Consider the following 14639-nt stretch of genomic DNA (forward strand, 5'->3'; position numbering starts at 1 on the left):
ATCTTTTTTTTTTTTGGTGAAAGAAATTATAATCAATCAAACTAAATCACAAGGATTGTTAACATTTAAGGAAGTTAAAATCTTTCTGAAGTGAATCAAATCTACTCGTAAAATGAACTATGCAAATCATGATTTCGTTAACATTTAGGTACTTGAAGAAATATTGGATAATAAACTGTACATGAACTACATGCTTGAAAAATTAATTTGAGAGCATAATTTTTGCTTTTACATGACCACTTGGATGAATTAAATTCTACATTATACGACATGCTTTTAGCATTACTCAGGATGAGAAATAATTTAAGTTTGGGGATGTGTAAACTCTAAAATATGCAGATATTTTCACCACTCTTTAATGTATAATTTATGCAAATTTTGAGTAAATAAATAACTTTTCTATAGTATTATTATTAATTTGGTGATTTTTGTCATTTCTATAGAAATGTGTTTATTTAGTGAAATTTATACTAATGCATAGTTATTATTATTATTTTTGGGAATAAATGGACTAAGGAAAAATATAGTAGAATTTTGTTTATTTTAGACAGGTGCAGCTTGAAGCATTCTGATCCAGCATTATTGAGCTTTAAGTCACCTTAGAAGAGATGGAGACCTAGAGATGTCCAGATGGAGCCCGAGAACTGTCCATTTACCATCTACATGATCTTGCCCATCAACATCCCTTGATTTTAGCTAATATCTTCCCTAATTCAAGCACATATTTACCCACCTTCCATGAATCAGGGATAACATAATCATGAGAGCATCAATGAGATTTTCTTCCCTTGATTCAAGCAACCATCTTCCCAGAAATAGCCACCATCTACTCGTTTCCCTACTACCACTCAAAGGCCAGCCATACCACTCCCAATAATAGTAAATTCAACCTCCACTCTCCCCTAATCAAGGATGACAACTCTTTTCCTAGACTTAAACCACAACTTCACACATAATGCTAAAAATAACAGTCAACCCCCAACTTCTTCACCAAGCAAGGGATGAAAACAAGTTCTACTAAAAGCAGTCAAATGGCCACCCACATTCTTCATATCAAGGGAGAGAGAATCAATGGTTCCTTTGCTAAAAATAGCAAGTGACGTTGGGGCTTCAACAACTATGAAAAGGGTTATTTGACCATGGAATTTAATGGCCTTAAAATAATGGTTTATTAATGTTTTAATGTAAGGGCAAAATGGTAAACTAATTATTAAATGAATTATAATTAAAACAAAGAATGAAATTGGCCATTATCATCTATCTATTGCCGAAATTATCAAAAGAAAAAGTAGAAAATTCAAGTTTAGGGTTCGGCTAGGAGATTTGGTGATTAAGGTATGTTTTAAGCTCAGTTTTTTTATGATTTTTACGTTTTTGAGATCGTTACTTAGTAATCTATCCAGCCCATGTCCTAATTTTTGAATTGGTTGATGATTTTGGAAGATGCTATTGATGAATTCATGTGTTTTATGATGTTTAATGATGAATTATGAAAGCTTAGTGCTTGATATACATGTTTTGTGAATTGATTTTGAGTAAAAATGCATATTAGGGATTTAATTTAGAAAAGTGTAAATTGAGGGTTTGAATTGTGAAATAAATGAAAGTTTTGGGCTCCTAGAGGTCCTTATGATATTCATCTATGCATGGGTTCATTTAAATTATGTGTATTTTGTGTTTCTATGAAATAGGGACTAAAGTGTTAAAATGTGAAAAGTGAGGGCTAATTTGTAAAATGCCCTAACTATGTGTTTATGGATTAAATTGAATGTGTTGGTGATTAAATGAGTTAATTTTGAATACATATAGATCAAGAAAGGAGAAATTCAGACTTAGATCGAGGCAAAAACAAAGTGCTCAGTTGATCGACTAATATCGTCGTTTTTACGTCCGAGGTAAGTTCGTGTATAATACATTTTGTTTGTATAATGTTTGTATGTGATGAAATAAATAGAAATGAGATTGATAAGTTGGAGTATGTGAAATGTGAATTGAATTTGAGGCACTAAGTGTGGGAGAGATGAAATAGCTATGACTATTAAATATGGCATTGAGTGTGCGAAAATATACAGCGATGGCTGAACAAATGGCACTATGTGTGTGATATCGAAATAAGTTCAGTTTAATGAAATGGCAGTAAGTGTGCGATAATATTATAGCTTCGGCTAATTAAATTGGCACTAAGTGTGCGAGTTCATTGAATGTTCAAGTATGATCTAATGGAGTAGTGCATCGAGGATGAAAGTGATAAATGTGATAGGTAAGAACGTGATGGTACAGGTATGTACAAAACCAATGTGGTTGATGATATTAAGCATGAAGTAGAAGAAAGGTTATGTAAATGAAGAATGAGATGAGTTGCATTAAGTGTTAGCTAATTGATGTAATTATATTTTAATTGATGAGTTAAATGTCTTATATCATGAGGTTACTAAGCTTAAAAGCTTACTCTGTGAAATGTACTCTGTTTTACAGTGTTATAAAGCTAGCTCGGATCCAAGGATCGTCAGCGACTCACTCACACTACCGGACATCTATTTCTGTACTAATTTGAGAGTTGTATATATGGTATATGGCATGTATAGGCTAGTGTCATTTTGGTATGTTTTGTGTTGTGGTTAGCCATGAGACTTGGCTTGTAAATATTAGTATGTATGACCTCTTAAGTTGGCCTATTTGGTATGTTTGATAAGTAAGAAATGTGATGTTTATAATGTTCATGTAATAGTTTAAATATGGGATGTTGAATGGCAAGATTTGTGATATGAAGAGGTGATAAGATGATGAGGTTATACTTTTGAAACTTATGTGAGTTTTAATGATTTTAGTATATTTAAGTTGTGGAATTGAGTAGTGAATTGGATGGTATTTGGATGTTATGCAATATGTATGAAATGGTTGATTTGGTTGCTTATAAATGATGCAAAAATTTTGTGGTTTTGGTGTGATTGAGATAGGTGGGAAATATGGCTTAAAACAAGCTTAATTTCACCCCACACGGTTGAGCACACGGGCGTGTGTCTCAACCGTGTTTCTATTGTGATTTAGTTATTCAAGTTAGTCTCGAGCACGGCCTAGACACAAGAGCGTGTCTAGTGGCTGTGTGGGGCACACAGCCTTGGTACATGGGCGTGTGTGGCCATTTCGAAGGGTACACAAGCTAAACACACAGGCGTGTGGTCAGCCGTGTGACCCAAGTCAGTTTCGACCATGGCCAAGGCACACGAGCGTGTCTTGTGGCCGTATGGTTAATTCAGTATGTATGCTCTATTTTGCTACGATTTAGACACACGGGCATGTCTAAAGCCATGTGAGGCACACAGCCTATTCACACAGGCGTATGACCTGTGAAACTTTGAAAATTTTGTAAAGTTTTTGTGAAAAATTGTATGTGCTCAATTTAGTCCCGACCCCTTTCTAATACATGTTTAAGGTTTTGTTGACTTATGTAAGGGACTTTGTAATGATGTGTGACGATGATGCCACGATGATTGAGAAATGAATGTGAAATGTTTAGATTTGTCCGGTAATGCCTTTAACCTTAGTCCGACAACGAATACGGGTTAGGGGTGTTATATTTGATTGGTATCAGAGCTATGGTTTAGTCGATTCTAGGACTAACATAGCGTATGTGAGTCTAGCTATACATATCATATATATGAATTGCGATACTGAGATGATTCCTAACAATTAAAAATTTGTTTTTCATATAGCAAATGGATCCCAAACGAGTGATAGCTGATGATGTTGAGAGCAATACACTCGCTCCCGCTCAAGGGACAGCGCTGGCCGAATCTAGACCGATATCTAGTAGTCAGGGAGGAGAGGCTAAGCAAGCCTTCTTCCAAATGACGAGTGAGTGGTTCACGGAATTTGTATGAGCGAATTCGGCTGCTCAACAACCTCCACCCCACCTGTTCCTCAACAAGTCTCGGTTGTGCCATAAGTAATAGATATGATTCGACTGAGTAAGCCACCTATTGATAAGATTTGTAAACATGGGGCTGAAAAGTTTCAAGCTATGGTTGATGACGATGCCGAGAGGGCTGAGTTCTGGCATCAGAACACTATCCGAGTATTCGATGAGTTGTCCTGCACTCCAAACGAATGTATTAAATGCGTAGTATCCTTGCTTAGAGATAATGCATATCACTTGTGGCAAACATTGACATCGATGGTTCCTAGAGAATGAGTTACCTGAGAATTCTTTCAGACCGAGTTTCGGAAGAAGTATATAAGCCAGAGATTTCTCGATCAAAAAAATAAAGAGTTTTTAGAGTTGAAACAGGGTCGGATGACTATTACAGAATACAAAAGAGAATTTGTACGTTTGAGCAAGTATGCTCGGGAATACATGTCTACTGAAGAGATTATGTGTAAAATATTTGTTGATGGATTAAACGGAGATATAAAGCTGTTAGTCGGGATACTTGAGCTGAAAGAATTTGTAGTACTGGTTGAGAGAGATTGTAAAGCCGAAGACCTCTACAAAGAAAAGAGAAAAGTTGATGCAGAGGCGATAGATTCGAAGAAGAGATCGATGAATAAATCTTATCATTCATTGTCAAAGAAATCAAGAGATTACTTTAACTGATCGACAACTTCTATGGGATATCAGAATAGAGATCATGGTAAGCAATGTACCAATCCTAAAGCTCAAGCCACATCTGTATCTAGTGTTGGCAATGCAAAAGATGTTAAGTCTAAGTGTCAACAATGTGGAAGACGACATTTTGGATTTTGCTGGGGAAAAAGTAATAACCGAGCTTGTTAAAGTTGAAGTTCACGAGATCACTTTATAAAAGATTGCCCAGAGCTAGTTGAAAAAGATAATGCTCAGAACACGAGGCCAAGTAAAACTACAGCTAGAGGTAGACCACCGAGAAACATAGGAAATGTGAGTGGTGGTAGAGGTGTGACATGAGACACTACAGCTAGATTTGATGCTAGAGCACCTGCACGAGCCTACGCTATTCGAGCACGTGAAGAAGCGTAATCTCTAGATGTTATTATCGGTACTTTTACTTTCTATGATACTAAAGTTATTGCATTGATAGATCCAGGGTCTACTCATTCGTATATATGCATGAATTTAGTATCCAGTAAGAATTTTCCTATAGAGTCTACTGAAATTGTAATTAGAGTATCAAACCCCTTAGGCAAGTGTGTATTGGTTGATAAAGAGTGCACGAATTGTCCATTGATGATTCAGGGTAATTGCTTTCTGGCTGATTTGATGTTGCTACCATTTGACGAGTTTGACATAATTCTGGGTATGGATTGGCTAACGTTCCATGATGCAGTCGTGAATTGTAAATGAAAGATGATTGATTTGAGATGTCAGAGTAATGAGATTATCATAATTGAATCAGATGGTTTGAATGGATTGCCGGCAGTGATTTCAATAATGCTAGCTCAAAAATATCTGAGAAAGGGTTGCGAAGTTTATTTAGCCTATATACTTGACACAAAAGTGATTGAAAAGAAGATTGAATCAGTGCCAGTTGTTTGCGAATATCCAGATGTGTTTCCTGATGAGTTACCGGGTTTACCACCGATTGGAGAAGTTGAGTTTGGTATTGCATTAATGTCGAGAACTACTCCAATTTTGATAGCTCCGTGTAGAATGGAACCGACAGAGTTAAAAAAGTTGAAAGCTCAGTTGCAAGAAGTGATAGATAGAGGTTTTGCTAGACCGAGTTATTCTCACTGACGTGCACCGGTTTTGTTTGTGAAAAAGAAAGATGGAACTATGAGAATGTGCATTGATTATCGACAGCTCAATAAAGTGACGATCAAGAACAAATATCATTTACCGCGGATAGATGATTTGTATGATCAGTTGATAGGAGCTATGTGTTTTCAAAGATAGATTTGAGATCAGGATACTATCAGTTGGGAGTAAAAGATTCAGACATTTCAAAAATTGCTTTCTAAACGAGGTACAGACATTATGACTTTTTGGTTATGCCTTTCGGATTAACAAATGCACCTACTGTATTTATGGATTTGATGAACAAAATTTTCAGACCGTATTTAGATCGATTTGTCATTGTATTCATTGATGAGATTTTGATTTATTAGCATGATGAAACTGAGCATGCCGAACATCTAAGAATAGTGCTACAAACTTTGCGAGATAAGCAGTTATATGCGAAGTTTAGCAAATGTGAATTTTTGTTACGAAAAGTCAGTTTTCTGGGACATGTTGTGTTGGCATCTGGTATCCGAGTTGATTTGAGCAAGATTTTGGATATTTTGGATTGGAAGCCTCTGAGAAATGTTTCTCAAGGCCGCAGTTTTCTAGGACTTGCTGGTTATTATCGACTGTTCGTAAAAGGCTTTTCAATGATCGCGACTCCGTTGACGAAACTACTTCAAAAAGATGTGAAGTTTGAATGGTCTGAAAAGTGTCAGAAAAGCTTTGATCAGTTGAAAGCCCATTTGACTGAAGCTCCAGTGTTAGTACAACCAGAATCGGGTGAGGAATTTGTGATCTACAGTGATGCTTCGTTGACCAGTCTAGGTTGTGTTTTGATGTAGGAAGACAAAGTCATAGCATATGCCTCGAAACAATTGAAGCTGCATGAAAAGAACTATTTGACATACGACCTTAAGTTAGTTGCGATTGTATTTGCTTTGAAGATTTGGCGCCACTATCTGTTTGGTGAGAAATGTCACGTTTATTCTGATCATAAAAGTTTGAAATATCTGATGACTCAAAAATATTTGAATCTACGACAAAGAAGATGGCTAGAACTGCTAAAAGACTACGAGTATGTTATTGACATCATCTTGGAAAAGAAAATGTTGTTGTTGATGCTTTAAGTCGGAAATCATTGTTTGCATCACGTACCATGAATGCCCATTTAGCTTTGTCTGATGATGGTTCAGTTTCAGCGGAATTCAAAGCGAGACCTTTGTTCTTACAGCAGATTGTTATGCTGAAAAGGATGATAATGAGATAATAGCAAAATGATCTCAGTGTAACTTGAATTCTGATGAGTGATATTCGTGAAAAGTTTTAAAGATTTATGAATTCATTGTTCTTGAGACTAACTTATTATCACGATTAAGGCAAGTGTACCTATCGAACAGTAGTATAGTTCAACAAGACCGGATTGTCGAACCCAAAGGAACCACGAGTACTAGTATTTACTTCCTTTTTATTATGTAGCCTAAAAATTAAGAGTTTTGATTATCTAAACTAATTACTAAACTAAGAATGCACAGAAAGAAAATTTGGGAAAATACTTTCGGGAAAATTCGATTGATTAAGACAATACCTAAGGAAAAATCCACCTAGACTTCACTTGTTATTTGACTCTAAATTAGACTATTTATCATTTGACTTGATCTGTAGAAATCTCTAAGTTATATTATTATCTCTCTCGAGACTAATAACGTCTAACCGTAGGTTGAATAATTGAAATCTCTTTCTAATTAACACCTTAGAATTGCATTAACTCGATATATGGATTCCCCTATTAGGTTTCATCCTAATCCAGCAAAATCTTGTGACCCTATCTCTAGGCGCGCAATCAACTCCACTTATTTACAACAGTTTTACTCTTAGACAGGGTCTATACCTCCTCTGAATAAGAGCGTTAACTTGAATCAATATCCTTGAATATTAAAACAAGAATTAAGAACACAAAATTAAGAACAAATAAAATATTTATCATACAATTCAGATAATAATAACAAGATCCATTTTAGGTTTCATTCCCCTTAGGTATTTAGGGTTTTAGTTCATACTTATGAAAGAAAACATCTCAAAAGCATAAAGATAACAAAACATAAGAAAACCCAAAAAATTCTTGAAGGAACTTGAAGGGAGATCTTTAGTCTTGATGATGAATCTAGCTTCTGAGATGGATCAATCAGCTTTCCTTGAGTAATTCCTTGCTTCCTACTCTACGTCCCCCTCTTAAGTGCCTCCTCAGGTGTTTAAATAGGCTTTTGAATGCCTAAGAGCCTTAAAAATTGGCCTTTTCCGAATAGGACTATACTTGGGCTCGCCAGGGACATGCCCGTGTCACACGCCTATGTGCGATTACTCCAGCCTATGGTCAGGGTTGTTGAATAGGCACGGGCTTGTAGTCTACCCGTGTAAGTCATGCTTCAATCCTGCCAAATGGACACGGCCGTGTGACATGCCCGTGTGAGGAAGTCCAAGCCATGTTGATTTCCCACGTGGGTCCATTTTCTCTGTTTTCGGCTCGTTTCTCGCTCTTTTTACTCTCTATTCTCTCCTAAGTATAAAACATGAAATTAAAAGATTAGGAGCATTGAATTCACCAAATCTAAGGAGAAACCATTCATAAATGGGCTAAGCATGGGATAAAGATATGTATAAATTACGGTTTATCAAATACCCCCACACTTAAGCATTTGCTTGTCCTCAAGCAAAAATCCTCAACTTATAATCAAAATAAATTCTTCTCAATTTATAATCCCTATCAATAATATCTCAAATAATCCATAAGTAATCATACATTGAAAATTCAAGTAAAAGTACATCAAAGTTTCAAACATTCCAAGTTGAGCATTTTATCACGAAAACATAGGTGTCTCCATTCATCTAAGTGATTACCTTTCATCAAAATCTCACAGAGTTTAACATCCTCACTAAAGATTCACTCAAATCAGTCAAGGTGTTTAAGAACATCAATTAAAGCACTCATTGGTCAATATGAAAAGCAATTTCCATAGGCTTGCTTGAAAATCAAATCTCCACCACTATATATTGAGTTGATACATCAATCAAAAAGGTCTTTTAGAGGGTTGTAATGTGTCTTTAGTTAGGGGGTGTGGTCACAAGCTGAAAGAAAATGTTAGAATCGAGATTTAATTGAAAAATTACCTAGCTAAAAAAATAACCAGTCATTAGTTGAATATGTGAGCTTCTTCTCAAAATATGGAATTAACACTCAAGCTCAAAAATGACGAATTATTACTAATAAGTATGTAAGTATTATTATATTTTTTAAGAGTAAGTCAAATATTTAGAAGAAAAAAACATAACTAAGGAATTTGTTCAAATCAAATCTCGACAAAAATAGGGATCAAATTAGGGGATTTCAACAATAATGCTTACGGGTTAATATTGAGGGTAAATTAATTAATGGCTTGTTAGGCTCAAAAGGGGTTCACTAAGGGTTAATTATGGAGGTAGGCTTTTTTGGAGTGAGTGGGTTAAACCTAAGTGCCTTTATCATTTTGACATATCAAATCAAATGGTGTGGTATTGACATGCCTAATCAAGCAAGTTCTAGAATAACAAATCAATACTGATGCACTCATAATAAAAGTGAGCATTAAAGGAATAAAATATGCTCTAAAGGCTCAAGATCTCACAAAAATTATGGCTTTTTTTATGTTCAAACTTGTGAATTTCAACTCAAGATAATACCTAAAGTTAGGGAAAAAACCTAAAAGTTTTTTTTTTAATTCTTCAAAAATCAACTTATCATGCTTGATTCCCTAATGTCTTTAAAGTTTAAACAATCAATGCATAATTGCCTATGTTTGAATTCAAGACATATCAACAAAAATCATAAATTAATTAAAATTCATTCTAATAGTGATATGAGTAATTCACGTGCGAATAAGACAAAATTCAGGGATTTCTAATGATGATATAAAAGACCCCCGCACATTTAAGATGTACATTACCCTCAATATACAATGATAGATATATTGAAAAATATAGATATATAATCATAAGATAGGGGGAGAAGTGAAACTTCCTGAATGATGAATGAACTCCTTGAATTGGAGTTATGGAGAATAATAGGCGAAAGAAATGATGAGGGTGGAGGAGGATACTCCGGTGGTGGTAGAGGTTCATTAGTCCAAAAATCATGTGCCAAAAGATTATTATATTTGGTGGTAGCTATGGTCGTGGTCGAGCAGGACATGGCAGTCGTGGAGAACCTTTCCCAGTGGAGTTTGTAGTTCCTATGCAATGATGAGCTTTGGAGCTCTTTATAATTGTGGTAGAATCAGAAACTTTTTAGGGAATATAATGAAGCATAATTACTCGTAATGAAATAGCCAAAACTATAAATTATTCAATAAAAATTATAAAAACTAAAAATAAAATAATATTATAGGAAAATGAAATAAAAAGTACTTAATTAAAATAAATAAAGATAAAAGTGAAAATAAAAATAAAAAATAAAAGGTTTTTAAACATCATCATTGCCGGATGGTTCGCGAGGTGGTGGTGGCGATGAGATGTGGAAGTGCTGACAAATCTGATGTAGAGCCGCATCAATGTGATCAAAGCGCTGAAAACATTGCTGCTCAAATTGTGTAAGGCGCTTAGAGATGTCAGAATATGAAGCCACCGCATGAACTGGACGATGGATAGGTGGTGGCTGTGACGGCGGGTCCTCATGACGTGGAGGGACATCATCAGGAATGTCCTTTGGGTCCTCCTCCTCGGTGGACTGGACGAGGCGGTATTGAAGAGGGTAGGTGCCACGTCATTTCTCGACCATCCTCATACTTAGCATGCTCGAGATGCCCTGTGGGGACATCTGGCCGATGAGAGTGAGGGAGGATGATTGTGCTGCTGTGTTGAGGAGCCCGAAGTGTCGAGCCAATTGACTCACATAGGGCCCGATAGAGATGACCCCTCTCCTTTGTCGCTCCGTCTGATGGCGGATGGCGAGGGAGATGAAGTAAGCAAGGTCGAGGACATGCCCTTTCGCCATTCTCCATAAGAAATAGGCGTCGTGGGTGGTGACGCCGCCGGTGCTCTCTCATCGTCCTATCAGAGTGTGCGCCAAGATGGCGTGTAGGTACCTCAAGGATGGAGGGAGATCCGATGCCTTAGAGCAGCTAGGATCGTAGGTGGCTGAGGCAGGGACGAGGTCCCTCTAGCATTTTGAGGGGGAGTAGTGGGCGTGGCAGTGGAGGGTGTTGAGTTCATTGTCGTCCATGAACTCCTCCGTGTACAGCCCTAGTTCAATCCCGAACTCGGGTACGCTTAATTGGCATACTAGACCACCAAAGCAAAACTGGACCGTTCTAGGATCGTCAAAGTTTGTCATGACGGTCTGAAGATGGAACGTCGAACAGAGTTCTAATGTAAACTCGAGATATGTTGGCTCGACAATCTTAAAGAAGAGCACCCACGGGTCAGTTGTCAGGAGGGCTCGGATGGCGTCAACCATATGAATCTATTCTAGTTCAGCCCAGTCAATGCAGTGGCCTACACCTAGGGGTCGGGCCCATAATATCTTATATAATTCCTCTTGGGGTCCCAAGGGAACCTAAAGGAATGAGTGCCTAATCTCTGTGGTAGGACCCGAGGATGACGCTGCTCCTTTTCTCTTCTTCGAGGCGAGGACAACGGTTTTCTTTCCTTGTGAGGATAACATAGTATATGGAAGGAGCTTGGGGCATCAGAATCGGTGTTGTAGGCGGCGCAAGGGCGTAGGGGTAGGGCGTGTGAAGTTGCAGCGGCTAAGGTTAGAGATTTTTTTGGGAGGGAGATGATGAATAGTGAGGGGTTTATCATGAGAGTGTGGCCTAATTTTTGCTCGTGTATTTCGCGAATTTTGAATTTGGGTGCGTCTGACATTCAGCCACGCCCGTGTTCTTTGGGCGTGTGGGTGCACACGACCATGTCTTGCTTCATTCGCTTCTCCCACGCTCGTGTACATAGGTCCACGCCCGTGTTAATTTGACAAGTTCACCTACGGGTGATGGGCACGAGCGTGCTGTTTTGGCAGGTTAGTCCACGGCCATGTCGCACGGCCGTGGTGACTTATCGCTTCCCGTGTTGGGGAAAAAATTTTGCCCTATTTTCACACGGCCTAATGAACGCCCGTGTGCCTGGCCGTGTGGTCTTTAGAAAGCCTGCGTTCCATGATTCGATTAGTATGTTAGATGTTAAAAGCTAAAACTTAAATAAATCATTACTGTTAGTGTTCGGGTTGCCTCACGAGAAGCGCTTATTTATAGTCTTAAGTTGAACTTACCTCTCTTCTGCATGGTTAAGGTGGTGCGAGGAGTTTACACTCCTCATCCCTGCTATCAACGTTATCAACATAAGGTTTTAGACGAGTATTGTTTACCTTAAATGTGCTGAATTTGGGATGAATTACCTCGACTGTACCATATGGGAAAATACTGAGTACCGTAAGAGGAATTTCTTTATTAGGTTCAGGAGTGGCAAGGCAAGGATTTGCTGCATCTAGTAGTACTTTGTCTCCAACCTTAAGTTAATTTGGTGAGGTATTGAGCTTGCTCTGGCTAGGTTTCGGTTTATCGGGTGTTCTTGGTTTCTGTGTTCATCATCCATCTAGCTCCTCAATTTGTAGCCTTTGTTCTTCATAGATAGGTCCTTTGTTGTTGTTTGAACACGACTCATATGCGTTCTTCGAAACTGTTTCCTGCATAGAGGGTTTCACCACATGATCAATACTAGTAGAATGATTTATACAACCACCTTTGATTTTTGATGTGTTACTCGAATTACGAGCTTGAAGGGTGATTGTTTCGTCTCCCTCACAAAGTGTGAGTTCACCTGTACCAACATCAATAATGGTTCTAGCAGTTGCTAAAAAGGGTCATCCTAAAATCAAAGGTGCGTTACTATCCTCTTCCATATCTAGAACAACAAAGTCTACTGGGTATATAAATTTATCGATCTTAACAAGAACATCTTCAATGATATCCCTAGGAAATCTAATGTTTTTATCAGCCAAGTGAATGCTCATCCTAGTTTAATTGGGTTTCCCAAGACCTAGCTGTTTAAACATTTTATAAGGCATAACATTAATGCTTGCCCCTAAGTTAGCCAATGCATTATAAACATCTAAACTACCAATTAAACAAGGAATTGTAAAACTCCCTGGATCTTACAATTTGTTAGGTAGCTTATTCTGTAATATGGCTGAGCAAACTGCATTCAACTCCACATGCGACGCCTCATCCAACTTTCATTTGTTTGTTAGAAGCTCTCTTAACAATTTGACTGTGTTTGGCATCTACGAGAGAGCTTCGATAAACAGTAAGTTAATATGTAATTTCTTTAATAGTTTATAGAATTTACCAAACTATTCATTTGTACGGTCTTTCCTTGTCGCATTGGGTTATGGCACAAGAGGTTTATATTTTGTACTTACTGGCTTTGGTTCATTATGGCCTACCTCACCCATACTTTTACTTACCACAGTTTCCTGCCTCTGCTCTAGTTCAGGTGCAACTAACCCTTCCTCATCTTGAATACTAATTGCATTGATTTGCTCCGTTGGGTTAGATTCAGTGTTACTCGGTGGGCTACCTTGTGGACGTTCGGATATCAATTTAGCGAGCTGACCTATCTGAGTTTCAAGCCCTTGGATCGACGCTTGTTGATTTTTTAGTGCTGTATCGGTATTCTAAAAACGAGTTTCTGACACTGAGATGAATTTTGTTAGCATCTCATCAAGTTTCAGCCTTTTCTTTTGTTGGTAGGGTGGTTGTTGGAAGCCTGGAGGTGGTGGTCTCTGATTCCCTTGGCCTCCCCATGAGAAATTTAGGTGGTTCCTCCAACCTGCATTGTAAGTATTACTATAAGGATTATTTTGAGATCGAGGATTATTACCGATGTAATTTAACTGCTTATTCTCCACGTTGTTGCCATAGGGTGGGTATTCTAAATTGCTTGATCCACCTCCACTTGCTTCGCACTGCATTACTGGGTGAACCTGTGAAGAACTAAGAAAACCATTAATTTTCTTATTCAAGAGTTCTACCTGATTAAGAGCATGGTGACCAAATCGATGTTATAAACGCCAGCTGTTTTCGTTGGTTTTTTCCTCATGACTTGCCACTGATAGTTATTCAGTGACATCTCCTCTATAAATTCATAGGCATCTTCAGGTGTCTTATTATTGATGGTTCTGCCAGCAGCTGCGTCAACCATTTGTCGAGTCAAAGGATTCAGACCATTATGAAAGGTTTGAACCTGTAGCCAGAGTGGTAACCCATGATGAGGGCATCTTCTCAAGAGGTCCTTGTATCTCTCCCATGCATCGTAGAGTGTTTCTAAATCCATCTGCACAAAAGAAGAGATATCATTACGTAATTTAGCCGTTTTAGCCAGCGAAAAATATTTTAATAAAAACTTTTCTGTCATTTGTTCCCAAGTAGTGATTGACCCCCATGGTAACGAATTCAACCACTGTTTAGCTTTGTTTCTCAATAAAAAAGGGAATAACTGAAGGTGAATGGCGTCATCAGAAATGCCATTAATTTTAAATGTATCACTTAGTTCCAAAAAGTTTGCCAAGTGAGCGTTTGAATCTTCATCCTGCAAACCATCAAACTGAACAAATTGCTGTATCATTTGAATTGTGTTAGCTTTCAGTTCAAAACTATTTGCAGCTACAGTAGGTCTAACTATGCTCGATTTAGTTCTTGTTAAAAAAGGTTTAGCATAACCATACATAGTGCGCGGAGCAGGATTCTGATTAACAGCAATCGTAGGAGGTAGCTGATTTTCTTGTTTTCAGCCATCTCCTTGGTTGTGGTTGAAGTATCATCCTCTTGCTCTTCCTCTTTGTATCATAAGCTTCGCGTTATTTCTCTTTGTTTCTGTTAACTGTACAATCGATCTCACTATCAAATAGTAATCA

At 37.7% G+C, this 14639-nt stretch overlaps 1 non-coding gene across 1 annotated transcript; it reads left to right on the top strand.

Moving 5' to 3' along the window:
• The first annotated feature begins 13985 nt into the window (after positions 1–13985).
• LOC128287364 (small nucleolar RNA R71) lies at positions 13986–14092 on the top strand. Its single transcript, XR_008278064.1, has one exon. It is a non-coding gene; the product is annotated as a small nucleolar RNA R71 (small nucleolar RNA).
• The last annotated feature ends 547 nt before the right edge of the window (positions 14093–14639 follow it).

Source organism: Gossypium arboreum, chromosome 13 (assembly GCF_025698485.1).
Source record: "Gossypium arboreum isolate Shixiya-1 chromosome 13, ASM2569848v2, whole genome shotgun sequence".
Taxonomy (NCBI): Eukaryota; Viridiplantae; Streptophyta; class Magnoliopsida; order Malvales; family Malvaceae; genus Gossypium; species Gossypium arboreum.